The 27,308-nt window shown below is 51.5% G+C and overlaps 1 long non-coding RNA gene across 3 annotated transcripts; it reads right to left on the bottom strand.

Moving 5' to 3' along the window:
* Window positions 1–523: 523 nt before the first annotated feature.
* Window positions 524–11,117, bottom strand: LOC124237770 (uncharacterized). 3 transcript variants are annotated; one of them, XR_006888117.1, is made up of 3 exons: window positions 10,319–11,117; window positions 4,549–4,971; window positions 524–2,326 (listed from the first exon to the last, which is right to left on the bottom strand). It is a non-coding gene; the product is annotated as an uncharacterized LOC124237770 (long non-coding RNA). The 3 variants fall into 3 exon arrangements; XR_006888118.1 differs by lacking the exon at window positions 10,319–11,117 and adding an exon at window positions 7,022–8,102; XR_006888119.1 differs by lacking the exon at window positions 10,319–11,117 and adding an exon at window positions 5,275–5,527.
* Between the last annotated feature and the right edge of the window lie 16,191 nt (window positions 11,118–27,308).

The raw sequence follows: 27,308 nt of genomic DNA, 5'->3' as shown, positions 1-27,308 counted from the left end.
AAATTTGTGGTTTTTAAAGAACTAGGGGCTGGCCCCATGGCTGAGTCGTTAAGTTCACGCACCCCGCTGCAGGCGGCCCAGTGTTTCGTTGGTTTGAATCCTGGGCACAGACATGGCACTGCTCATCAAACCACGCTGAGGCAGCGTCCCACATGCCACAACTAGAAGGACCCACAACGAAGAATATACAACTATGTACCGGGGGGCTTTGGGGAGAAAAAGGAAAAAATAAAATCTTTAAAAAATAAAAAAAGAGGGGTTGGCCCCGTGGCTGAGTGGTTAAGTTCATGCGCTCCGCTGCAGGCGGCCCAGTGTTTTGTTGGTTCGAATCCTGGGCGCGGACATGGCACTGCTCATCAAACCACGTTGAGGCAGCGTCCCACATGCCACAACTAGAAGGACCCACAACGAAGAATATACAACTATGTACCAGGGGGCTTTGGGGAGAAAAAGGAAAAAATAAAAATCTTAAAAAAAAGAATAAATAAAAATAAAGTCAGAGTTTAAAAAAAAAAAAAAAGAACTAAACTTGTGATTATTTTTTATGGCAGCAATAGGGAACTGATACAACGAATTTTCTAGCACACAGTGTACTTAAGTATTATGATACTTTGTATCAAAAATGGCTATAACAATATCTCCGGTCTCATATGCTCTTCCAGAATTTTGAGACTTCTCCTATCAGGAGGTGGGGTCTATTCTCCTTCCCTTAAGACTGGGTGGGCCTTTGTGACTGCTTTAGGGAAAGAAATGATATGACCTCCAATGCTGGGTCATAAAAAGTGATACGTCTTCTGCCCTGGCTCGTTGTTTCTCTTGGGCAAGTGTTTTGGGAGCCCTGAGCCAACATGTAGGGAATGTACCTACCCTGGAGCCACCATGCTGGAGAGAGCACACAGAGATGGAGAAAAGCCCAAGGAGGCCCGGCTGTGTGAGCTCCACCTGTTTGGGTCTCCCCAGCCCAGATGCCAGACAAGTGAGCAAGCCTTCATCCTCCAGCCTTCAAGCTATGTCAGTTGTTGCTGAATGGGGCAGAAACGAGCTGTCCCCACTGAGCACTGTCCTGATGGCACACTGGTGAGCAATTCCCGTGCTGTAGTTTGAAGCCACAAAGCTTTGGACACAGTGATGGATAGCCAGAACAAGGGCCAACAGTCCATCCACAGTGGTCCATCCACATCACCCAAGGTGAGGCTCAGGGGAACAAATTCAACCCCATAAAGCCTAAGAGCTTCCAGTCAATTCTTTAGTGCTCCACTCTTAAATGTCAACAGAGGAACCAAGGTTGCCAGACATCCACACGAAGGAGAGAGATCAAAGAAAATAAACAAGAGAAAACAACTTGAAAAGACAGTGACTATGCAGAGGAAGAAGACTTTTGAAGAAACAAACCAAAAAGTTCCCCTAAAACTCTAGTATTGATATTTCTAGAGTGATAATAGAAGATACTGCATCCTTGACATAAGAACAAGATGCTATAAAAAGGGAACACTCCGTAAAAACAACAAAAGAAGAGAACACAGAATAAAAACGAAAATAAAAAGCTTTACTAAAAGATTGGAGGATAAAGAAATGACCCAGAAAGCAAGACAAAAAACACAGAAATGGAAAATAGAGGAAAAGAGGGCAGTGAGTAAGAAAATAAGGACTAGTCCAGGGGATCCAAAATATGAACAAAAAGAATTTTAGGAATGGAGAATAGAGAAAATGAAGAGGAGTAAATTGTCAATGAAATAATTCAAGAAAAGTCCCAGAAGTGAAAGAAATGAATTTCTACACTGAAGCAGCCCACCAGGGGCCCAGCACAACGGAACATGGAGACGCAACAAGACGAATGACTGTCCAGTCTCAGAACAGATGGGCTGAAGAGAACGTGCCGCAACTTCCAGGGGAAATGGGTCATGTTCAAAGAATCGGGGTCAGAATTGTTTTGGATTTCTCAACAGAAACGCTGGAGAGCTAGAGCTTTAGCCATAGAGCAAAGCTTTCAAAACTGTGAAGGAAAAGGATTTCCGATATTTCTTACTTTTGCTGCATAACAAATTACTCCAAAACTTAATGGTTTCAAACAACACAATGTTATCTCACAGTTTCTGAGGGTTAGGAATTCGGGAGCAGCTTAGCTGGGCGTTCTGGCTCGGCATCTCTCAGGTTGTGTCCAGCTGTGGGACAGAGTCATGGTCATCTCAAGGCTCAGCGGGAGCTGGAGAATTGACTTCCGAGCTGACTCATGTGGTTGGCACCAGCCAGCAGTTCCTTGCCGCAAAGACCACTCCATGGGGCTGCTCATGACACGGCTTCCCCCAGAGTGAGTGATCCAACAGATCTGGAAGGCCCAAGATACTCTGTTATAATCTAATTGCGCAAGTGGTATTTCCATCGCTTCTGCCATATCCTATTACTTCAGATCGCTGTTAGAATCTAATCTCGGAAGTGATTTTCCATCACTTCTGCCATATCCCTGACTTCAAACCAGTTCTGCTGAACCACAGTTAGTCACACGGGCCAGCAGTGTGGGAGGGTATTACACAAGGGCCTGAATACCAAAATGTAGGGATCACTGGGGCCATCTCAGAGGCTGCCCACCACACCACCGAGAATTCTGTAGGCAGCTAAAAGCATCAGTCAAGTGTGAGGATATACTAAATGTATTTTAAGACATTCAAAGTCTCAAAACCTTTCCTTCTTAAACACCCTTTCTCAGAAGGCTACTTGAGGACAGGCTCCACCAAAACAAAGGAGTAAACCTAGAAACAAAAGAGCTAGCCCAGAAGAGAGACGGAGGGACTCCCCAGGATGAGGAAGGGAGATAGCAGGGTGGCAGCTGCTTTGGGCACATAGCAGCTGCGCCCAACAGGGTTTTTGAATGGAGCTCAAGTGCTTGTTAGCAGAATTTCTTCTCCTTCTTCAGTATCAGTCAGTCAGTGGTAACAAGGTGCCTGCCCGTCACTTCTAATCCACAGCTTTAAATAAGTGAAAGACAGGGACACTAGAAGAGCAGGTTGTTACATAGTCTGTGAGTCTAGGTTCTGAGGAGGGCCCAAATACTCACAGGAGTGGTCTGTTCAAGTCCACGTCACTGACTCAGTGACGTCCCACTTTTGTATCCACTTTGAGCTCTGAGTACACTCGGTCTAACCGAAGCTGCCAGCATGCAGGCAGACTCGGACCCCTTTTGTGGATCTGGGGCTTTCAGTTTCCAAAGCCCCTTCTCAGCACATTGTCGTTCATCCTCAGCATCACTGTGAGGTTGAAGCGGCCACTTACTGCAGAGCCAGCCTGCAGCCTCCTGCTCCCACCCCGTCCGTCCATAGCCTGGGGCTGACTCCCTGAGCCAATCCTGGGGCTGCAGATTCCTGCAAAGGGGAGGTTTGGGGTGGGTGGGTCTTCAGGCCCTGTCCTGCCTGATGCAAGCACACCGAAATGGCTGCTCCCCCGCCCCCATACCGCCTCTGCAGAGAGGCTGCCCTGCCTGACTGTTCCCAGGGAAGAGTTAATTTCCCCGAGTTCCTTCCTCCTTTCAAATTAATCCCTTTTAATTCCTTTCAAATTGTGTGAAGTGAGTAAAAATCTCAGGCATGTAAGAGAGGTGACTGTTTTTTTTTTTTAACAGTTCAACTTACTTCTCTCTTTAAGCCCCAGTTATTCTAAATAGTAGACATTTCATCTCTGTCAATCCAGAATTTACTAATTCAGCACAGGGTTTCCTTCACCACCCCCCAAAGCTGCAATGGAGCAGAGCATCTGGTCCTGCTTGGTGTCATCTTTCCGGGCAGACTTCCATTGTGCTGCCTTCATCTTTGCTCTGGTCCCAGACTTCAGAACAGGCCAGTTCTGCTAAACCAGTAGAGTCACAGTGACCCTATTCTTGTCTGCATGGGAGAATGTCCTGCTGCAGCCTGTTACATGCTGGAGTATTGGGGGATTTGGGAAGCCACCTCATTCTGTGTCCGCCGCCGACAGCCACGTCACCTCTGCAGCCCCTGCATTTTGCCGAGTGTAGACGTCCCTTCCCAGTCCTGCTACCTATCCAGGCCCCACTTGGGAAGTGAGGCATGGGGACACAGTCATCTGGGGAATTCACGGTCAGCCTCCTATCTGAGGTAAGCCTGGGGGACAAGGCCAAGAAATGGGACAACATCCGGTTTTCCGTTATCTGAAGGCTTGGTGCTTGTGTGGTGCAGGGATGGGGAGGGGGCAGGGACGACAGAATGTAAAGGTATTCCCAAAGCTATTCTGTTCCTTCATTCATTCCGCATTTGTGGTGCACCTGCCAGATGTTCCTTTGCTAGAAATGCCAAGATGAAACGTGGACCCTCTCCTTGGGGGCTCAAGGAGGAAGCAGGTAGCTTATAAATCAATAATTCCAGTACCAGAAGGTGAGGGTAGCATGGATGTAAGAAAATAAAGGGCTTATATCCCTAACATACAACAGGCTTCTACAAATTGATTAAAAAAATTCAAACACAGTGTTCTAATTTCTCATTGCTGCTCTAACAAATTATCACAAACTTAGTGGCTTCAAACAACATAAGCTTATCGTCTTACAGTTCTGAAGGTCAGAAGTCCAAAATGAGTCTCAGTGGGCCAACATCAAAGTGTTGACTGGGCTGGCTCCTTCTAAATGCTCCAGGGGAAAGCCGTGTCCTTGCCTTTTCCAGCTTCTAGAGGCTGCCTGTATTCCTTGGCTCTTGGCCTCTTCCTCCTTCCTCAAAGGCAGCAATGCCAGGCTGAGTCCTTCTCACGCTGCCGTCTCTGGGTCTCTCTTTTCTTCCCTTTTCCACTTACTAGGACCCTCGTGATGACCTTTGCTTCACCTGGATAACCCGGGATGATCTCCCCATCTCAAGGTCAGCTGACAAGCAAACTCAGTTCCATCTGCAACCTTAGTTCCACTTTGCCGTGTAAAGTGACATACTCACAGGTTCCGGGGATCAGGACGTGGACTGTTTAGGTGGGTCGTTATTCTGCCTGCCACACATGCCAATAGAAAAATGGGAAAACGTTAGGAACAAGTAACTCACAGGAAATGTGCAAATGGCACATGACTCTATGAAAAGATGGTCACCTTCCCCAGCAGTCAGGAAAACGAAAGCTAGAATCGCAATGAGATCCCGTGTTCACCCTCCAGATGGCAAATATTAAACAGGGTGACACTGTCCAGGGCTGAACAGGATGCGAGAACGGGCACTCTTATGTCCTGCTCGGAGGAGGGCAACAGCTACATTTTGGGGAAGGGAATCTGACGGTCTATCAGAATTGAGAGGCACTTACATTTTGACTCAGCAATCCCACTTATAGGAATCTGTTTCCTTCAAAAATTAACAAACTGTCACTTTATTCAAAAACCATCAGTGTGTCAGGCACTGAGGACGTGGCCACGAATAGGACAGACAAGGCACCCGCTCTCATGGTGCTGACGTTCTTGTGGGAGAAGCAGACCACAAATAAAGAAAGAAAGAAAGAGGCTCGAAGTGTGCTAGTGGGGATGAAGGCTGTGTGTTAGTTTCCTAGGGCTGTTATAATAAATTACCACAAACTGGGGGCTTAAAACGACAGTGATATATTCCCCCCCAATTCTGGCAGCCAGAAGTCCAAACTCAAGGTGTGGGCAGGGCCAGATCCTTCTGGAGGCTGAGGGAGAATCTGTTGCTTCTCTCCTCGCTTCTGGTGGCTGCCAGCATTCCTTGGCATCTCTTGGCTTGTAGACGTGTCACTCCAATCTGTCTCACCTGGCCTTCTCCTCTCTGTGTCTCTCTGTCCAGATGTCCCTCCTCTTATATGGACGTCGGCAACTGGATTAAGGTTCATCCTAGTCCAGTATGACTTCATCTTAACTTGACTACCTCTGCAAAGACTACTTCCAAATAAGGTCACATCCCCAGGTAGTGGGAGTTAAGAAATCAACATATCTTTTTAGAGGACACAATTCAACCCCCAACAGGCTGTGCAGAGACTTGACATGAGATGATGTTAGAGAGTGAGGGTGGCCACTTAAACCGGCCGAGCAGGAGGGCCCCTCAGAGGAGGTGACCCGCAGCCTGAGCTCTGAACGGTGGGGAAGGAGTCCTTGCAGATCCAGGAAGAGCGTTCCAGGGGCGGGACCAGCTGTGCGGTCTCAAGGCCGATTGGCTTTGATGAGTTCAAGGCCCTGCAACCAGGCCAGCGTAACTGGAGCTAATGGGCACGGGAGGGTGCTCCAAGGTGAGCTCAGAGAGGGCAGCGGGGCGAGGTCATGCGGGAAACCCAGGGTAAGGAGTGCGTGTTTATCTTGGAGGAGGCCAGTGACATGATCTGACCTGTGTATTAAAAACTGCGGTAAGGGAGAATGTGTGTACACGGGTGTCTGTCGCATCACTGTTTGCCAAAAAAACCTGTAAATGACCTGCATGTGCACTAACAGGGGCTAGTTGGACAAACTATTATATCTGTTCCATGGGTTATGAGTTTGAGCTATCCGTGTTCCCCTGGAAAGAGGTTCTTGGTGATGAGATGAAAGAGTAAGTTGTGCAGTAAGGTGTCCAACACATCTGGGTGTGTGTCTCCTTAAAGCAATAAAGCCACCTGCGGGCTTGACCACGATCAGGCCACGGAGACGCGGGCTGTCTCCAACCAAACCCTTGCCAGCCAGTGGGTCTCCAGAAGGGCTCTCGTTTATAATGCTGGCCCTGATCGTAACAGTCTTCTTCCAGTGTACACTCTCATTTATGAGGGCCTTTCCTCCCCGGAGCATGTGCAGAAGCATACAACGTTGGAGGATGAATGACTACAGATCTAGTCTAGCTCCCACTTTACAGATAGAGGAGCCGAGGCCCAGAGAGGCGAACCATTGCTCAACAAGCCAGTGTCAGGGGTGGGGCCCACATCCAGATCATGTCTTGAATTGATCCCTCTGGCCCTGCTGGAATGCCACCCCTTGTAACATGGGTTGTCCAAGTCCCTTTCCTGTGGATGTACAGACCGCATCCCACGCATTCACACACAGCATCAGCAGAGCCCAGCCTCAGGGGCCGTGACCTACCTGCACCACGCTCTGGTTTCCGTCACTGGAAACCCGATGCCCAGGTGCCCATGCACAAGAACTCCCGCTGTTATGGGAAGTTGGGTCACTTGTTTGTTTCGTACATCTCCTTCCATCCCGAGGCTGCTCTGTGACAAGCTCCTGTCCTGTGCAATCCCCTCCTACTGGTCCCCATTGCTCTCCAGGTGCAGACAGTGTGTTTCAACGTCCACACAGGTGTGAGCCAGGTGCTACTTTGGACGGGGATGGAGGAGGTCCCCATGCCCACCTGGCTTAGGGAGACAAGGAAGCCAGGAGACTCAGACGTTGGGAGGGTTTCTGTACAAAAGACTGAATCAAATAATTTCCAGTTTACTCTGAACGAATTCTCCTTCTCAGACCATCCCAAAGACTGCTTCCTCCTGGCAGTCCTCTCCGCTCCCAGAGCCGGAGGCACCGTATTCCGTGGCCTCCTGCGCATCGGGGCCTGTCCTCCTTTCCTTTCAGACGCTGTATGCTCAAAAAAATCTGTGTTGATTTCTTGGCCCAGAAAGTGAAATGAATCTGAACCTCTGTTCTCTGAGAGGTCCAGGATCCAGTCCCTAATAAGGACTCAGATTTCTCTGGATTTCCCCATTTTCAAGTCGAGTGCTGTTTCCCCATGTTCAAGTTGCTTATTGGTGGTAAAAATCAGAGGTCTTCTTAGGACACCTAAAGGACACAGGTGGCAGGCCGGGGAGAGTTGTTTGTGTCTGCCCACAGCAGAATGGATGCGGCCATTGCAGTGTGGTGTGCCATGCAGTAATCTACAGCACTGAGAACCGGTGATCTAAACTACAGGCAACATGTGATTCAGTCTCAAAAACTGTTACATTAAATGGGAGAAGCCGAACTCGAAAGAACACGTGGGTATGTTCCATTTACGTCAAGTTTAAAAGCTGGCGAAATTAAACCATAGTCTTTAAGGTCACATGCTTAGCTGTCTGTATAAGATTATGAAGAAAAGCCATAAGTCCTGATTCTGGCCAACTTTGGGGGGAAGGAGGTAGAGAGAGAAAGAGCTTTAGAAGAGCTGTAATCCCGATTCTCGAACTGGCCTATACTTTAGCTCACTGATAGTTTGTTAAGCTCTATGGTTATTTTTTATGTGTATTTCTCTATATATTTCAAAATACAAAAGGCTAAAAAAATAAAGTCCAGGGGCTGGCCCCATGGCCAAGTGGTTAAGGTTACATGCTTTGCTTTGACAGCCCAGGGTTTGCCAGTTCGGATCCTGGGCATGGACCTACATGCCACTCATCAAGCCATGCTGTGGTGGCATCCCACACAGAAAAACTAGAATGACCTACAACTAGGATATACAATTATGCACTGGGGCTCTGGGGAAGGAAAAAAAAAAAGAGGAAGATTGGCAACAGATGTTAACTCAGGGACAATCTTCCTCACCAAAAAAATGAAAAAAAATAAAGTCCATAAATAAAAGAAGCATAGGATTTAGTGGAAGCATTTGTGGGGACTGATACTGGGACCCTCTGGGGGGATTTTAGGGTGGTTGGTCTCTCTCTTTCTCCTCCTCGCCTTCCTTCCTGCCTCCTTCAGCACCTCTTCGTCTTCCACTCTCTTTTCTACCATAGAAAGCCTCTGCAAGCCCCCCTGCCCCCGCACTCAGCCCTTTGCTGCACAGGCTTCCACTCCTTTCATGTCCTCTGAGACCTTGAAAATTCTTTCCAAGTTCAGATCCATGGAAAAGAGCATCTAATTGGCCACTGTTGGGTACCGGCCACCTTTGGACCAGCTGCCTGGGTCAGGCCCTCCCTGGTCCCTTCATCTCTGGCCCACGGGCCAGGGAATGTGGGTGAGGAGGACCAGCCTCTCCTCAAGCCCTGGAGGCTTTGGTAGAGGGACTGAGGGTGGCCAGTTTCTCTGAGAGGGCCGAGCAGACAGGACAGTTGCTCCCAACACAAGGACAGGAGGTGGAGCGGGGCACTCCCAACCTGGACAGGTGGGCAGAGAGAAGCCAATTATCTCAGGCCAGCAGGAACCAGAGGCCCAACTAGACGGGAGAACCCGGGACCCCGGGCCTCCTGGCTCTCTGTGCCAGCTTTGAGCTGCCCAGGGCAGCGGAGCCCCCAGACTGTTTTTTTCCCACCGTCATGTGGATCCGGTTCCCAGTCCAGGTCTACACGCACAGCTGAAGCCTGGTCCCTCCCCTGTTTGTGTAAGCAGCTGTCTCCAGCAGCCCGGCCCCCAGCCCCTTCCTGAGGGAACATGCCCACAGGTTAGTAAATATTGGCAATTCCCCAAGAACTGTCATTTTTTTTGTTTTTAAAACATCTCTCTTCTTCTCGCCTTGCCAACACCTCCCCTCCCACACCTCTCCTTTATCGGGAGTCTGGGGAGGAGGGTTCTCCTCCCACGGCCTCTCCACCTCCTCTAAGGGGCTCTCCTTGACTCGGGTCCTCCCTGAGCCCCGCATTCTCCTGTGGGAGCCTTTGTCACCATATGCCTTCTCTGCGCCCTGCACGCTCTGGTGTTTCCACAGCATCTCTCTGACCTTGCAAACTGCGAGCGGTCGGGGCCAGGCCTTCTGAAGTAGGTTACTGACAGCAGCAGCATTGGTGGCCATCGCTGCTGAGCGCCTGCTTCCACATACGGAGCCTTGTTTCACAGTCACAGACCCCCGACAAGGGGCAACTTCCTCTCCCAAGTTTGCAGCTGAGGCTTAGGGGGGGTCAAGCAGTTTCCTCCGCATCCAGTGGTACCTGAGCGTCTCTGCCTGATTCAAGGCCCGGGGCCTGTCCACTCTGTGTTCCTCTGAAGCATATTCTTTTATGCTGATGCTCCATTTATCCCCGAGAGGCAGACCCTGCTGTTATCATTCGCTTTTTACAGAGAAGACAACGTAAGCTCAGAGAAACTGAATGGCAAAGAACACATTGGGCCCTCTAGTTTCAAGCCCTGAGCCTTCGCTGCGTAGTGTCTTCCCCCAGCTCCTCTGTTCTCCTCGGGACAAGGATTGCCCTGGATTCTGCCTGCCTGCCTGCCTCCCACAGTAGCTGAGACCGTTACGAATAAATCACCCTCCCAGTCAGAGGGGATGGACAGCTGGGTCTGTCTACTTATACATCCGTCTATCCACCCACTCACCTATCCATCTACCTACCCACTGTCTGTCTATCTATCTGTCTATCTATCTATCTCTCTAGCATCTATCTCACAGCCCATGTCATGAAGGAACTCACAATCCAGTAGACAAAAATGGGCGTGCGCACACACACACATACATAGGAATATTCACATATGTATATGAATACTCACTTATACACATGCTTAAAGTACTGCCTAAGAGAGGTACACGTGCTGCGACAGAAGACTTTGAGCCTGCACTCGGTGAGAGGGAGTCGGGAAAGCTCCCTCAGAGCCCCACCCGGCTCCTCCTCTGGACAGACAGAGTGCTGGACACCAGGAAAATGGAGAAGTGAAGCAGACTTGACTCCAGCTCTCACAGAGCTCCATCCTTAGGAGAGAATCTCAGATGTGAGCAGATCTGGATTTTGTAGGGAGCAGTGGGAGGCAGGGCCGCACATGTCCTGATAGAGGCTGAGAACGTCTGGTCGGGAGCTGGCCCCAGCCCGCCCTTTGCTTCCTCTTGGCTTGAGGACGTGGCATAGCATCTATGAGCTTGGAGTGTCCCTTCTGCAGAATGACACAGTTTGACAGCAGCTGCTACCAGAGGAGCCTTCCCTGTCCGGCCATCCTGCAGGGGACAAGGCACGCTGTCCTTGTCCTGGGGCTTCGCTGAGGCCAGCAGGTAATTTCAGTCTCCCAGCTTGCTGGAGTTTCTTCAGCGAGGAAGCAGGCACAGTCAGCCTCTGCATCCTTTCCCCGCTGGGGACAGGAGACCTGCAGACTTCCTGTGTCTCTCCCGGCTCTGCACCTTCTCTCCACTCGACACGGTGCCAGGGTGCTTTCCCCGTCGTGGGAGGAGCTCTGGACCTGAGCCACCTTCCCAAAACCAAAGACTCTGGGTTTAAAGGGAGGAATTGAGGGGCGAATGAGAGAGGGGAAGCCCACCAGCCTCAGGGGCCTGGCTCAGACCCGGCACCCTCACATCCACTGTGTTCTCTGGTCAGAACAAGCCTCAGGCGCACCTGGATCAAGGGCAGGGAACAGGCGCCCCGCCCCCTGAGGAGGGAGCTGCAATGTCATTGTGAAGGGCTTGGAGACAGGGAGGAGGAAAGCTTCCAGCCGCTGTGTGCGGTCCACCTCCAGCCACCTCTGAGGGCTCTGGGTCCACACCCACTGCTCCTCCTGTGAGCCGGGAGGGTCAGCAACAAGAGGCGTCACACGTGGGGAAGAGGCTGGGGGGACCGCACCAGGTCCTGGTGACCCCCGTCCAGACTTTCTCAGACTGGGAGCAGCATCTTCTTGAGAATTTAAAAATGGGGTGCTGTCATTTTGATGTTAACCTAAAAACGCATTTGAACACGCTCAGGGCCATCGGCGTGGCCCTGAGCCTCACCAGGAATTTCAGTGCACCAAGGTCTGTATTTCTTTCCAAGCCACAGCACTGGGGCCAAGCGGCAAAGCCTTGACGGTCATGAGAGACCGATGAAAGAGGCAGCCAGACACCCTCAGGGCACAGGGCACAAACGCGGCTCCTTGGGAGCTTAGGAGCAGAGGGAAGCTGAGTCATGACATGGCAGAGCTGAACTGGGAGAACCCTTTCCCAGCACCTACGATGTTTCCACAGCCTCAGTGGCCATTTCGTGTCAGCCAACCCACATCGCCTGATGCCTTGAAGCAGTGCTGTTGAGGTCTGGGAGCAGCGAGGCTGGGGGGAACTGCCGCACGGCAGTGAGAGTACATGCTGGGATAGAATCGATTTGTGAAGGAGACTGAGGGTGGTGGCTGGGCCTCCAGAACATCCGAGTCTCCAACAGCCTGACCAGATGAGGACTTTGTTACTAACAACAGCCTCTGCCTGAATGCTGGCTGCCAGGCAACCACTGCCAATCCTCCAACCACCTAGCAAGGGAAGTATTGCTATTTCCACTTAGCAAATGAAGACAGCAGTTCAGAGAGGTTAAGTAAGTTGCTCAGAGACACACAGCATTCCTACCAACTCTGTCCTACTCCGCCACCAGGACTCTTCCAGCCGGAACTCAGTCTCTTCCGGGTTGCTCTGTCCTGGGTTGGGCCGCGCACCTCCTAGGACTTCTCAGGCCCAGGTGAGCAGCAGATGCCTCTGCCCCACCTTTACCTCTGCCAGCCTGCCAGGCAACCCAGCTCGTACTTAGGTAATTACGTCCTCAAGTAAACATTGGAGAGGTCCAACCTGTTTTTGTACCGTTTCAGGAAAACAAGGTCCCAGGAGCCTTCCAGTAAGTTCAGAGGGTTTCTGGCTCAACCATGAGCAAACAGGGACAAGTGGCTTCAGTCCTGTCCCTCCCCGCTGCCACCTGCCCTGCCAGGTTCCTTCCCCACCTCGGTCACCAAACCAGCGCAGTTTGTTCTCCAGAGCACGTCGGCGTGAGCCCTGGGCTGGTGAGCACAGCTGCTCCCTGGTCTTTGTGTTTCTGGGAATCCCCAGGCCAGGGCTGCAGGACTTAGGAACGCCAGGCAGGGTGTTTGTAACACTTCAGGGGTGGGCTCTGCTGACCAGCGATGGCGAGAGGGGCAGGCAGGGCCGGGGCTTGGCGAGTGTCTGGATCGCCAGTGACCAGCACAATGACGACACATAGTCAGCCTCGAGAAGGGCTCGTTGACCAAAGTGTGTTGCCGATGCCTCACAGAGCAGTGTCCAGGGCTGTGCGAACCCCTCCCGGGGGCAAGGCCTCAGGCAGAGTGGAGAGGGCGGGGCCCCTTCAGAGCCGCTCCCGGCTCCTCCCTTCTCATCAGTTCATTGCAGAGGAGACAGATCCTCATCACCAGAGGGGACACGCGGAAGCCATACAGGACACCAGGTCCTGCAGCCTGAGTAGAGGGCAGCAGGGAGGCCAGTGGGCATGGAGGGGAGCATCTTCCCCCTCCCCCCCCCCCCCAGACTGTTCAGGGCTGGCACTGCAGGATGCTCTCGGTCCACAGATTCATTCCAGGGCTGTGTGCAAGAAGAGCTCTTCAAGAGTTTCCTCAGAGCAGATCGGCGTTGGGTATCTCGTGGCTGCCCCACCCATCCCCTCCCTCTGATGTTTCATGAGGGGCTGGCTTCTGGGGCCCACAGGCTTCCATGCTCGCTGTCCCCTGACCTGGGCACTTGCGACCGCATGTCAGCGCTGTCTACAGACATACCTGTCTCCTCACTAGACTGTGGGCAGATTGAGTGCAGGACCCTCATGTGATGTGGCCCGAAATCCCCACACCTGGCCTGGCAGCGGACAGCAGGAGGGTCTCAGAAAGCCTCTGTGGTGGGAATGTGTGAGCATTGATGGAGACCGCTGCACAAGGAGCGCTGGCGCAGGAACTGGGGGTGCGGGTTCTGGTGGCTCCTTGGTCACTGGCCATCAGTGTGACCTTGAGTAAAGCAGCATGCCTCTCTGGACCCCGGTTCTCCCAGCTGTGAATAGGGGATTGGATGGCAGGCCAGTTCCCCTGCCTTTCCGACAGTACTCAGTCTCCACTGAGCCCCTGAAGCAGAACCAGTGGGAGAGGGCAAGATTTTAGATAGAAAACTAGAGAAATAAACAGTTCATTATTACAGAGGATTGGCCAGTTGGGGGGCTGGTTGGATGCCTCCACGTCTGATGTTGGAGCTTGAAGTCCCCAGGGTAGCAGTCCGAAAAGGGAGGCTGGTGAGCAGGCTGGGACTCCAAAAGCGGGTGCTGGAACTCTGTAAGGATGGATGGAAACCCGTGTCTGCTCCCGTTGCCTCCGACCTTGGTGACAGGGAATCTCGCCGGGCCCCGGGCTCTTCATCTAACACCGACTTCTGTGCCTGTGCTGCTTCACATGGGTCGGCAGAGGAGCGCTCTGTGTGTTGACCAAGCACGTGCTACAGAATGCCCGCTGCCTCCCTTCCTCCTGCCCGCTCGCTCCTGAGAACCTGCCTTGTATAGTCCTAATCAGAAACAGGCCAGAAAAGGAATTCGGGAGAATGGAGTTCCACCTGGCCAAGGCGATACAAAGCTATCACAGTAGAGTTTTGGTTCATTTCTTCTGCAAAAAATTCATTTGAAGAAAGTCCAGAAGAAAATCATCCTGAAATTTTCTTAGCAAACTGAGAGTCTCTCCAAATAAATGGCTGGTCTTCCACTGTGTAGCCCCAAGGTCATTCATTCAGAATCAGACACAGCTATAAATTGTCAGCTCCTCCAGGACGGCCTTGGGTCTCCGCCTCCTCCTGGCGCTTCCTTGCACACAGAGCACACAGGGTGTGGTGCACGGCAGGCGGGTGAAGAGCACTGGGGCGGCCTCGTTTCCTCACCAGGGCTGGTGTCTGTTGGGTGCTCATCGGCGGCCTCTGCTCCTTTCGTGCCCACACCAACACGTGGAGAGAGACACCAGCGTTGTCCCCATTCACAGATGGGACACAGAGGCACAAAGAGTTCAAGGCACTTGTCCGAGGTCATATAGCCAATAACCAGTAGAACCAATGTGAACCTGGGCTGTCTGCCCGCAGGGCCTCAGGCTTCGCCACGACTCATGCTGCCTCCGAGCTCAGCATGTGCGGCTGGTCATATTACCAGACTCGCCTTAAAGTGGACTGAGAGACGGCGGGCAGCAGTGGGGGCCCGGGCTCTCTCTCATGGTTGGTCCCGGAAGACTGAAAAAACTGGCACTGCCGGCAAAGGTTCAGAAATGCTCACATTTCCGTCTCAGCCTGCTGTGTGTTGGAGATTACTGACTGCCTCCCAATGTCCTTTATCTACTTCCTCAGCAATTGAACTTCCAGTTTTCAGTTGGGCACATGATAGCCCCCAAAAAAGACTACTTCCCAGCTCCTTTGCAGATGGACAAAGGTGAGGCCATGTGACTTCACTGTGGCTAGAGGCATATGCATGGAAGTGTGCAAATTCCGATGTATTCCTACAGGCAAGGGGCAAGCACTTCTTCTATCAGTTCTTGCTTTCTGAGAAAGTGCAGTGCAATGGCTGGAGCTCCACCAGCCATCTTGCATCAAGAGAATCACCTTGAAAATGGAAATCACACGTGGTAGAGCAACGAGATAGAAGGAAAGTGGGTCTCTGAGACCGTGGAGTGCCATCCCAGCCCTGGACTGACTCCTTCTGGACTTCAAGAACATGAGGGAGAAATAAACGATCTTGTTTAAACTCCTGCTCTTCGAGGTGCGTCCCAAGGACCAGCAGCACTGGCATCTCCTGGGAGCTTGTTAGAGATGTACGATCTTGTGTGCCACCCCGACCTACTGGATCAATATCTACAGTTTAACTAGATCCTCAGTGATTTGTATGCCTGTTCAAGTTTGAGAAACACTGGTTTAACCCACTGTTGTTGGCTGAACCTAATTCTGACTGATTGTGGCTGCAGTGGCCTTGCTGATGCTGGTGACTGAGAGCCCCTTGTTATTTCCAGAGACTATGGAGTCAGTGGCTTCCAGGGAAGCCATCTGTGACTCATGGAGTACTGTCCTCCAAACGGTCCTCATCCAAATCTGGCCTTGCAGAGCTCTGTGAGAAAAACAGACCCACCAGAAGCACTGGGAGAAATCAGAACTCCGCAGCCTGTGGGTGCGTCTCTGGTGCGTATGTGTGTTTGTAGTTGTGAGCGGCTCTGTGTGCTTGCATATGTTTGCAGAGAGGCTGGAGGGGCTGGTGGAGCATTTTCACCCACTAGCTGTTGATGCATCTGTAAGGAATATAGAGGAAGACAAGAGCCGGGGGACATCTGGCCCACAGAGGAATACAGTCAAATCAGCTTGGCTCTGTGGTACGTGCCCACGGGCAAGAATCATGTGAAGTCACCGGCTGGGCAGGTGCCATTGCGAGAAACAGACCTGGGGACCTAAGGAGGAAAGGGGGAGCTGGCCTGTTCTGAGGATGGAAGCCACGTGGGCTGAGGGTCTCCCTTGACCCTAGGTGTGGGATTGGCACCCAGGAGGGCACCGAGGATGGACGGTGACAGCTGGGTGAAGGTGGCTGAATCTGGGCAAAGATGCATGATTTATGAAGTACGTGGCTTATGAGGACGGGTCAATGTTTCCACTGTCGCTCTGTGTTGTCTGCATCTTTCTTGCCTCTCCCTGGTCCCTCTTCGAAGAACTCCTTCACGCCTGAAAGCCGGAAGGGCAGCCAGTTCCGAGAAACGTGGGAAGTGGGGAGCTGGGTGCTGTTTGTTTTCTTGCTGCCAGAGTCTGTACCCTGCTGTCACCTCCCTGTCTCTCTAGGAAGGGAGGGTAGCAGCCCGGGAAGCAGAGGCGACGTCCTGTGACTGGTGTGACTGGTGTGGTGGCTGACCTGTGGGGGTTCCCGGATGGCTGCTTGTTTCATGGGCCAGTGTGCACGCTTTGGTGGACAAACATCCCTTGGACTCTGGCCCAGAAAGGCATCATGAAGCCAGATGGGGAAGGCCAGCCTGGAGACCCTCCTGGATGGGAAGGGAGTCAGACTTGTAAACAATTACAAGAGTGTTTTGACATACAGGAAGTAGCTGTGTGACCTTGGGCAACCTGCTTAACTTCTCTGCACCACAGTGACCTCATTTGTAGGATGAAGATACTAGTGTTTCCATATAGAGTGGTGAAGATAACATGTGTTAATATCTACTACAGTATTACAGTCAGGTCAGGGTCCTGGAGAAAGCGGAGGAGGGGCCCTCCAGACAGTCTGGTGAGGGGCTCAGAGAAGGTGATGCTGCACAGAGGCTGAGGAAACTAGGAGTTTGCCAGGCAGGGGACGAGGGGGAAGAGCATTCTAGGCCCACTGGCCAAGGCACCAAGTGATGAGGCAGTGGAGCGGGAAGAATTCAGTCACGACTGGAGTGGAGGGGGACGATGAGAAGTGGGCGGGACCTCAGAGAGGACAGCCCAGACACGCAGCCGCCTTGCCCCACACCAGGGCTTTGCTGGGACCATCCCCGTAGTCCAGGCCGCTCTCTCCCCTGTATTTTCTTGGACAGAAAACTCCTGAGGGTACAGTCCTACTGACCCTGTGGTCTGTTCTCAGCAGTAGCAGGGGACACACACAGGAGCCCTTGGGCAGTGACTCTCCCCTGCGCCCACGGAGCTCCTGCCCCACTCGCACTGCCCTGCCTGCTCCTCCACTTGCCCTGACCCTTCTAATTCTTTGGGACTCTACTGCCCCCTGCACGAAGCTTTCTGAGAAGGCTCCAGGCTCTCTCTGACCTCCTGTCTCTCCTTCGCCATTCTCTCTGAGCCTGGCCTTGAGCCCTTCCCTGTGTGGGCCCTGCAGGGAGTGGAGGGCTGGGTGGAGCCAGGGAGAAGTGTGCGGCCCTGCAGGTCCTGCTTGTGCACAGTCCCGCACCCGACCCCACGCAAAGCTTAAAGACGGGAAATGCTGGAAGCTTCTGAGGACCACGGCTGGCTTTCCCGGCAGACCCACGTCACTGTGCTTCAACGCATGAGGCTTTGTTTCCATCCTCAGGCAGTGACTACAAGTGGCTGTGGTCACACTGCTGGAGCTGACTGCTGGGGCCTGATGTCCAGGGACGTTCAGCCATGCGGCCTGGGCTAATGCCAAAAGGAGTATCTGGAATCCTCCCCACTCATCAACATCTGACCTAGTCCTGTGCTTCCTGCGGGAGGCGTTTTGTTTTTCAAACCCATTTCTGATGGACTAACAGCCCTGACTCAATTAATCAAGCCCCAGGCTGAAAACAGCTGCCCCACATGGCAAATTCGCTGGCCTCTAACGGAGAGGCACGTTCGGGCTGTGAGCGCTGGGTGGTCTTGGGACAGGGCTTTGCCATCTGGTCGCCGTCCCCAGGCGTGGGAGTGCTGTCACCGAGCTGTGAGTCAGCATCTCCTCCTTTCCTCTCTGCACCGGCTGCAGGGCCCAGGGTGACAGTCCACGCTAACCCAGGGGAGCTGGGAGCTGGCGCTTGCTCCCTTCTGCAAAGGGCCATGGGAAGCGGTGTCCACCTGGGCAGGCTGCTCTCCAGATTATCTAAGGAGGGGTTCACAGAGGAGGGTTAATTTAGAGAGATTTAACTATTAAACCCATCCCTGTTTGCAAGCAAGTTTTGTTGAATCCTTAACAACATGGCAAGCAGATCAAACAACATTTTGTTACTAAAAGGTCCCTCCGTGGTTTAAACCTTCCATCCCAAACTCAGTATATCTTACTACATGCCCCCACTCAGATTTGACCTCTTAGCTGGGAGGACCTGAAGTGTGGTGGGAGGGTCTGGCCCTCCTGCCTCACCCCACCCAACTTCTGGACATGGCTCCCCTGAGGTGGGGGCCAGGAGAGAAGGACAGAGGGGTGAAGTCACCTGGCTTCACAGTGGTGACCAGAGGCGTCTCTGCTCCGGTCTCTGGCTGGCTGCAAGCTGACATGGTGGTCTTCCGGATGCACAGTGTTTTCCTGAGTGTTTCTCTTTACCTCAGATCCCTCCTTATTCTAGGAATTGGCTCACATAATTACAGAAGCCAAGAAGTCCCATGATCTGCCGTCTACAAGGTGAAGAACCTGGAAAGCCAGTGGTGTCGTTCAGGCCAAGCTGGAAGGCTGAGACCCAGGAGAGCGATCGTGTAACTGCCTGTCTGCAGCTGAAGGCCTGAGAACCCAGCCGGGGGTGTGGGCTGCTGCTGTAAGTCCAGAGGCCGATGAGCAGAGAGCCAGGAGCTCTGATGTCGGAGGGCAGGAGAAGACGGGTGTCCCAGCTCGAGCAGAAAGAGCAAGTCCTCCCTTCCTCGCCTTCTTGTGCTATTCAGGCCCTCACTGGATGGATGATGCCACCCACTTTGGTGGGGGTGATCTTTAGTCAGTCTACCAGTTCAAATGCTAATCTCTTCTGGAAACAGCCTCATAGGCACACCCAGAAACAATATTTTAACAGCTATCAGGGCATCCCTGGACCTGTCAAGGAGACATGTGAGATCAACCATCACAAGGCGCAACCTGTTTCCTCCCACCAAATCCACAACCCTCGATTCTTCGCCCCTCCTCCTGGCCCGGCCCTCTCCCGTCTGACTGGGGTGAGCAGAGGGTGGCGCCTGGCGGGCCCAGGGCTCGACCCCTCCGTTAACACTGGCACTGGGAGTTTGGCCGCAGTTGTGCGCCGCTCTCTTTAACTTGTGGGGTATAAGCACCTTCTCCCGTTCACGTGTGGATCCTCACCAATGCCTGAGCAACAGAAAAGTCTCCTTCGACATAGTAGTCACCAAGGTTTGCTGAGCCGCCAAGCAGTAAGCTGCTGCAGAAAGTACCAGGGGTAGTTGTGTATTATACCAGGAGAAGCTAACTTTTCTAAAAACTTTCACAAACCCTTTCTCTTTTGATCTTCCTAATAGCCTGGTAAGATCAAGCATAAGAAGTACCATTAGTCCTTGGGTAGAGTTAAGCAGTTAATTAGCTTGTCTGAGCTGGGGTTCCCCCATCTGTAATGTCGGGGATAAGAGAATCTACCTCACAGGGATCTTGAGAGAATTAAATTTTAAGAGATGTGCAAAGTGCTAGCATGGAGTTCTCAGAATGCACCCTGGAGACAACACCTGGGCAGGGCAGACCTGGGTAAGAGGCTGGACGGAGAAACAGGAGGGCAGGAAGGAAGGCGAGGTGGCAGAGCATGGGCTCTGAGATCAGGCGACGGGGACTCAGGTCCCACGCTGTCACTTGTTAGCTGTGTGATCCTGGGCAAGTCACTTAAATCCCTTCCTCATTAGTTTCCACTTCTGCCAAGTGGGCAGAACAGGAGCACTTCCCTCAACCCCACACCCGCTTCGGTTTACCTGTCATTCAACGACACCGCCCTCCACCGGTTGCTCCTGACGCTTCCTGAGAGTCATCCCTGAAACCTCCTCTTCCTCATGTGCCACATCCCATCTATCAGCAGGTTTTATCGGTTCCATTTCTAAGCATCTTTCAAACTGATTGACTTTGGAGCAGGTGGGGTTTACCAAGACAGGGGACCGTTCCGGAGATGCTGGAACCAATGCACAGCCTGGGCAGCTAGATGCAATCCTCATCTTCCTTTGGCTGGTTGATGGAAATCTGGACTCAGTGGTGGCCCACACTGAAACCCCAGAAATTCCTTGTAAAACTAGTTTCGAAGAGAATTTATTAAGCATGAATCTTCCCTAATTTTATTCCCCAAGAGGGCACCACTTTCACCAGAACACCTTGGGGAGGGGAGTGCTAGCATCTTTGGCAAGTGCTGAGATGGCTGCTCTCTGAAAGCCAGAGATGCAGGTCAGAGATGGTGTGGTTTCAAGATGGAGGATGCGGAGGGGCAGAGGCCAGGCAACGGCACTTGACCACCAGAGGCACTAGGTGTGGTGACCATTACAGAAAGTTGGGCTGGAGTGATGACAACCTGACCCACAGGGATCTTGGTTATGGTTATTTGACTTTAGAGGCCTTAGGACTGAAACAGTTCAGTCTACTAAGATCCTCTTGGACCTGGCCTGAGTCATCATGAGAGCTGCGGCCTCTTAACCACGTCCCTAGACCACATCCCTAGATGTGATTCAATTCACAGACCCAGAACCCGAGGAATAAATCCATTAGCCTTAAAGCAGGACTTCGTAGTAATATGACTCTTCCTCCTGGCCTGTCACAAAGTGACCTGGGACATCTGCTGGGTAATTCTGCATTGGAGAAAGGACCACTGAACGTTGGCTCTGAGCTGAAACTGACTCCTGGAAACTCAAAACGCCACTGTGTTCTCCCAGCTGGGGGATTTTGAGGCTAAGGGGATAATTGGATTTCTGACCCAAAACCACCTCAGTGAAGGCAATGGGAGCCAGACCACATCCCATATTTCTTTGCCAAGATTTTGAGTGGAGTGTTTGATTGGACATGCTTGGAAATTGACAGAATCTCCACACCGACTCCTTGGTTTGTAGAATAATGGCTAATGTAGGGAAGGGCCAAATGGAAGCCTCTGGAATTCCACCTCCCTATCAAAGTGATTAGCCCGTAAAGTTCCACATCCTAGGGGAATGTCAGATATTAGTGCCAACATTGAACATTTGCAAAACTGCAGCAATGGTGATCCCTGTTATGCTCTTAGAGAGCTTGCCTGCTTAGTTGGTGCAGAAGACAGATCAATCTTGGAGAATTACTACAGATCTTTGTAAGCTTATTCAAGTGCTGACTCCAATTTTAGCTGTTATCTTAGATGAGGCATCTTGATAAATTTACCCAGCCCACGGTATCACAGCTGGTAAATCTTTGCTTTTTTAAAATCCCTATGAGCATAGTTAGATCTCACCTGAAAAGGATAGCAGTGCATCTTCATGATGTGTTCTCCGGGCGACATCAGTCTTCTGGCTCTGTGGCACAATTCACCCCCACTGGCTCATCACCCTACATGGTATAATCCCAGTCTCCTACATGGCTGACAACAAGCTCACAGGTCATGGAGAGTAGAAGGTAACAGGTACTTAAACGTTTTTGTAAGACATCTATGCGCTACAGGACAGACAATAAATCCCCCAAAATACAGGGACTTGGCCACCTCGCTGACATTTTGAGAAGCTGGTGTCTGGGACATATTGGGATATTCCCTTCAAAGTGAAGGAGAAATCGACTCACTGTATCCCCTGCTACAAAGAAGGAGGTGTGATGCTTTGTGAACTGCTTTGGACTTTGGAAGGAACGTGGAAAGAACCAAACATCACATTTGGTTGTGCTCTTCTGATTCATTTACTGAGTGAGCCGCAAGACTCGCAGTTCTGGGCAGGGCTCAGAGCAAGAGAAGGCTCTTTAGCTGGGACAGACTATAACGGAAGCAGCCCTGCTCTTTGGGTCTTATAACCCAACAGGTCCAAGGGTACTAAGTTTCTTTAGTAGATCATTGACGGGAAAATCAGCAGAAACACTAACATTTTGGAGCAAAGCTATGATCTCTTTAGCAAGCAAATAGTCTCCTTTTGACAAGTAGCGCTTGGCAGTATTCTGGGCCTCGTAGAAAACCAGTACACCTGACCAGAGGATGTCAGATGGTCCTGCAACTTGTGCTTTCCCCTGTGTTCTCTGCCCCACCAAACCATAAAAGTGAGCACAGCCTGCAACATTCCATCACCACCTCAAAGGGTCATGGGTTCATGCAGTCCTTAAGATCAGTGGTATGCCTAGCGTATTTGGTACTCAGAGTTGGGGGTGTATTGGTAAATATTTAGCAATCAACTCTTTTTGGGGTGAGAGCCCTGGTTTGCACAGTTTGTAGATTTCCATGGTGTAGATGCTACCACTGTGGCTGATTGCAGGCTACCAACAGGACATCGCTGAACACAGTCAGAAAAGATTTCACAACTGGTTCTCAGCAGCCAGTGCAAGCTGGCTCCCGCACGCCACCACCCAGAGTGGGCCATTTTCCAAATCCCCTTTCTCTATGCAGTAAGATTATTTTCAGAAAACGATCATGAGATGCAATGAATAATAACTTCAGAAAAAGCACAGACAGCGGAAATTTTCTTTTATTGTAATCATGCTGGTAAACATTTTTTAAATAAAAAAGAAAATTAATATCCAGTAAAAAAGAGGAGAAAAGGATTGGCCATATGGTTTCTGGGCTGGCATTTAAGGAGCTTAGAAGTCCCCACTCCATCCTAACGAGTAAAAAGCTGAACGAACTGAAAAGCCAACAGCTCTTCTTACATCTCTCAGAGAAGTGAGGTCACAGGGCAAACGCTGCCCCCCAAATTCGAGAGACTGACAGGCACACAGAATGACAGCGTACCTGAGCAGAGACCCGGGAACTGCATTTTTTTTTTTTCCAAAAAAGGGAAAAGAATTTTACCTAAATATTGTTCTGTCCCAGTAATGAAGAACATGACAGTTTCTGGTTTCCAGCCTTGGCTTCTGCAAGTGTGTCAGTGACTTCATCAGAATTGAACTTGTTTGAATGCTGCTCTTCAGTGGACCGTACAGCCAGATTCGACAATCCATCTTTGTTCAATGGTTGATCAAAGAACGCTTTTTGTTAATCTTAATACCAAAAACTTTCTTACATGTTAAGTAACATGAACGAACTGTTCTGTAAATACAATTGTGTTGGAACACAGCCACTCACATTTGTTTACATCTTATTTATGGAGGCTTTTTTTTGCAGCCACGGCAAGCTGGGTAGTTGTCACAGACCATGTTGTTTACGAGCCTAAAATACTGATCAGGCCCTTTAAGAAAAAGTTTGCCAGCCCCGACCTAAAGGATTAAAAATAAAATGTAATTTGTATTTAAAGTGTACAAAATTTGAATATATTTTCATCAAAAATCCTAAACTGTGGTGAATATAAAAATAATAACATTTGAACTTACGTGTTTTCAGAAAAGTATTTTTCTGAATACTGACTAGATAATATTCAAAATTATCTATTATAATTGAAGGACGAAATACAATGATAATTAACGACGCTTAGAATCTTAAATCAAAATCAAGTAAAGCTGAAATATGTAATTTAATTTTTTGAAAATTCAAGTAAATCATATTGAATGTTTCTATAAAATGAAAACTACTACCCACAATTCTGGCATTCTATCTTTATCTAGCTGTCAATATAAAGAAGTGGTATTAGACTTCATTGTGTTATTTCTAATGTAGGCCCACATGTACACCAATTGAAGAGTAGAATGAATTGTTTCATACTGCAAATATTTCTCAACCACTCATGCCAAGTATCAGTTCCATTATCGTGAAAAATATACTAATTATCTTGTACCTTCAGAATCATGAATTGAAACAGGAAGACAAGAAAGAAAATGGGTGCTCAACAATATTTTGTTACTAAAAATGTTATGGAAAATACATATTGCATTCACACTGACAGGATTTAACAAGTTCAATAATTTGCGTTTTCTCTCAGTTAAGAGCTTCCTCTGCTCAAATCCTCTTCACACTTGGAAGCAGGGTCTGTCTCGGACATCAGCAGGGGTGTAACCCCCGAGCCTGCACACATTCACATTCCTTTCGTTTCAAGGACACTGGGCAAGAGACACAGAGGCGTGTTTCCCTGGGCCTGAGCAGCGTCATGCCTGAGGACAGATGTTGAGGCTCACGGGCTGTGATCTGCCAGCACTGAGCCCTGGGTCTCGTGTGCTCTCTGAGTGTGTGTGTGTTTAGAATCTGTAGGGTCCTTGGCAGCCCGGTTCCTGGGGCAGCAGCCCTTCTGGTGGGTCTAAGGGTGTATAGATATCCCTCTGCTCTGTGTACTGCCACTGATCTGGTGCATGCCCAGCCATCCACAGCAGCAGGCTGCTGGCAGTCATGACGCCAGGCGGGACCTGACCCCAGGAAACAATTAAATAAAGAAAGCGCAGAATTTTGACTCAAGTTGCCCAATCATGTTCTCTCTCTCTCAGGAATCTGGGAAATTAACTGAGGGACTAGAAGACAAATGAATTTAATGGCAGAGTTCTGGATGGAAAGCCTTTTCGGGGGGTCCTCAGAGCTGTCCCAGTCAGTCCTGGACTCTGTCCTTCTGGTCTGCCTGTTGGGATTTCCAGCTGCTCGCTCAGATTCCACCAGGCCTCTCAGGATCCTTCTAATGAATTTTTTTCTTTTGCTGTATTTGTCACCGCTGCTTGAGATCAAAAGAACTCTAACTGACATCTCATGCAAGGGGTGATCTGCATGCCCAAATCGTAAGGCTGGGTCAGGACTGAAGCAGCCTGTGGAGAAATCCTCTGTCTAGACCACTTTGTGAGGCCACAGCGTGGTCTAAAGAAAGCCTGTCTGTGCCACCAAGACTCTGGAAGGGGTGGAGTTGGATAGACCTGAAATTGTGTCCTGGCTCCACCACCTTCCTGTGGTGTGACCCTGAGCAAGTTACTTAACCTCTCTGAGCCTCAGTTTCTCCCTCTGTAAAGTGGCACCATCCCTCAGAAGGGCTAGGTGTCTGGGCACTGCCAACCGATAAAGTACCTTCGTATGAATGAGAAGAAAGTGCCCTTCTGGGCGCGGGGTTTGGCGAGTGGACTGCAGCCTGGACTTGAGCCCCCACGGTCTCAGCTGGGCGTCCCGGTGCAGTGTCCAGGCTGGACATTGAGGAGTGGTGGCCCTGGGCGCTGGGAGCCATCGGTGAGGTGAAGTCCTCAGAGTGCCTGGGCGCAGTGACCATGGTCCCCTTTTCCTTTTCCCTCCCTGAGTCTCAGCCTAACCACAGACAGCACAGAAACCAATCTGCAAGGCGTGAAGGATTACAGAGAGGGACGGCAGGCGAGGTCTCCTCACAGCTGGGCTGGACTCCACGTCACGGTGGCCCTCATAGCTGTCTGTGTGCCTCTGGGCCTGGGGAAAAAGGCAAGGGTGCTTGGATCCTTCCGTCCTTCCTTCCTTCATCCAGCCAGCTTTGGCAACCACCTGTGTCCCGGCTGGCTCTGCTGGCTGGAGGGAAACCCAAGTGAGCAGCGCCTGACTCCAGCCCTCCCCGGAGGTGACATCTCGAAAGGGAGGCCAGACGAGCTGTGGGAAACAGTTCAACATCACCGTAATGGTAGGCTTCCGCTTTTGTGCACCTCCTCAGGGCTCACAAAGCTTTCCCAACATGTTCTCTGGGGCATCCTCACCCCAACCCCAGGAGATAGGCAGGATGGGGCCATTGGTGACATTTTATAGACGAGAAAACCGAGACTCCTAGGACTAAAATGACTATCCACTTAACAGTAGTCTCTGAAGTCGAGGCTGGAACTTAACTTGCGTGGCTCGGGTTCAGCTCCAAGTCAGGGGCTACTGTCCCAGTCAGATGGAAAACCCACCAACGGGCCACATGTGTCATCAGGCAGGATCCGGCCCACTTAGAGGTGTGCGGTGGACGGGCTGCCTTCTTTCTGTGGTCTTCTGTCTCTCGTGGCCCAGGAAGAGGGCTCGGCCTTGTCCTGGACTGTTTTCTTCTCTCACGCTGACTGAGTGCGTGGGCTTGCACGTGGCCGGCCAGACAGATTTGGATGCCTGTTTAGGGGGTGGTAGGAAGCTCCCTGTCCTTAGGATCAAAACACATTCTGGAACCAGCTCTCCTGGAACTGTGCATGGAGACACCGGACAAGAGACAAGTTTTTAACACAGCGGCTCTTTCTTGGTTTCCTGTTTGGCTTATGTCACAGGGGGTTCCCCAGGAAGCCGGTTGTGATGGAGATCTGCCACGGAAAGTTTATTAGGAGCGGTTTTGGGGACACACACCTGTGGACGGAAGGGATGACGCAAGAGTGGCCAGAGGGAGGCGTTCAGCAGCCAGGCTGTCCCCACGGAGGCCTCGCCAACTCTGAGGGGCGCCCTGAAGATGTGACCCCAGCCCCTGTATCCCTCAGTGGTTGACGTGGTCCCCCTGAGGTAGGGGCGTGCCCTCGGGTGGGGTGGCTCTCCCTCCACCTGGGGAGGGCAGGGACAGCTGACGGCCCAGCAACCCCAGTGGCAGGGGAATGAGCCCTTTGTTCCTGGAGTGGGACATGGGTGAGGTGTCCACGGCTACCCTGTTACTGTGCTTTGTGCTTCTCTCCTCAGAACCTCAGAGGAGGCAGGGTGATTGACAGCAGGACCGGCACTGCTGGGTCCTCTAGGCAAATCAGAACTTGCCCGAACTCCACAAGATGCAGGCCCAGCCACAGAGAGGGGTGATGATGGTGGGTCCAGGGCTTCCTGGGGGACAGGCATCTCGGAGGGGCCTTGGAGCGCTGTGATGAATCTGGAAGAGGAACAGGTGTTTAGAATATAAAGGAGGTGACCTGCGAGGTGGGCTGGGATGAGCACAGTGGGTCCTGGAAGGGGGCTTTTGGGGGTCCTTCCATAGCAGGAGGCCTTGCCTGGGGAGGAAGGCCTTCAGCTTCTGTGGCCCGGGGAGGGTGCCCTGCGGGCAGCAGGAGCCCAAGCAGGACAGACCTAGCTGAGGAGGAAGGCCTGGGGAAGACGAAGCTGGACCCCTGCTGGGTGGCGGATGGAGACCCTCCTGCCCTCCCTCTCCCCTCCGGGAGGCCTGGATGCTGTTGCAGGGGTCCGAGGGGGCAGTAGGACTACAGCCTGAGGGTGGCAGTAGGGAGGGTGAGGAGGGGCAGACATGGGGGAGGGCGCCCAGCTGCGCGGGGGCTGAGTGCCAGCTGCAGGGACCTAGGAGGGAAAGGAACGGGTGACCGCGGTGGTTTGGGGCCAGCCCGTCCGAATGAGCACAGCCAGTTTCCTCCAGCGCAGGTTTTTCCACAGAGGAAAGAAGATATGAGATGCGGGGCACAGCTGATTG

The sequence above is a fragment of the Equus quagga genome, chromosome 4, assembly GCF_021613505.1.
Source record: "Equus quagga isolate Etosha38 chromosome 4, UCLA_HA_Equagga_1.0, whole genome shotgun sequence".
Lineage (NCBI taxonomy): Eukaryota > Metazoa > Chordata > Mammalia > Perissodactyla > Equidae > Equus > Equus quagga.
Note: the sequence above shows the minus strand (reverse complement) of the source record. Positions and strands in the feature narration are given on the sequence as shown.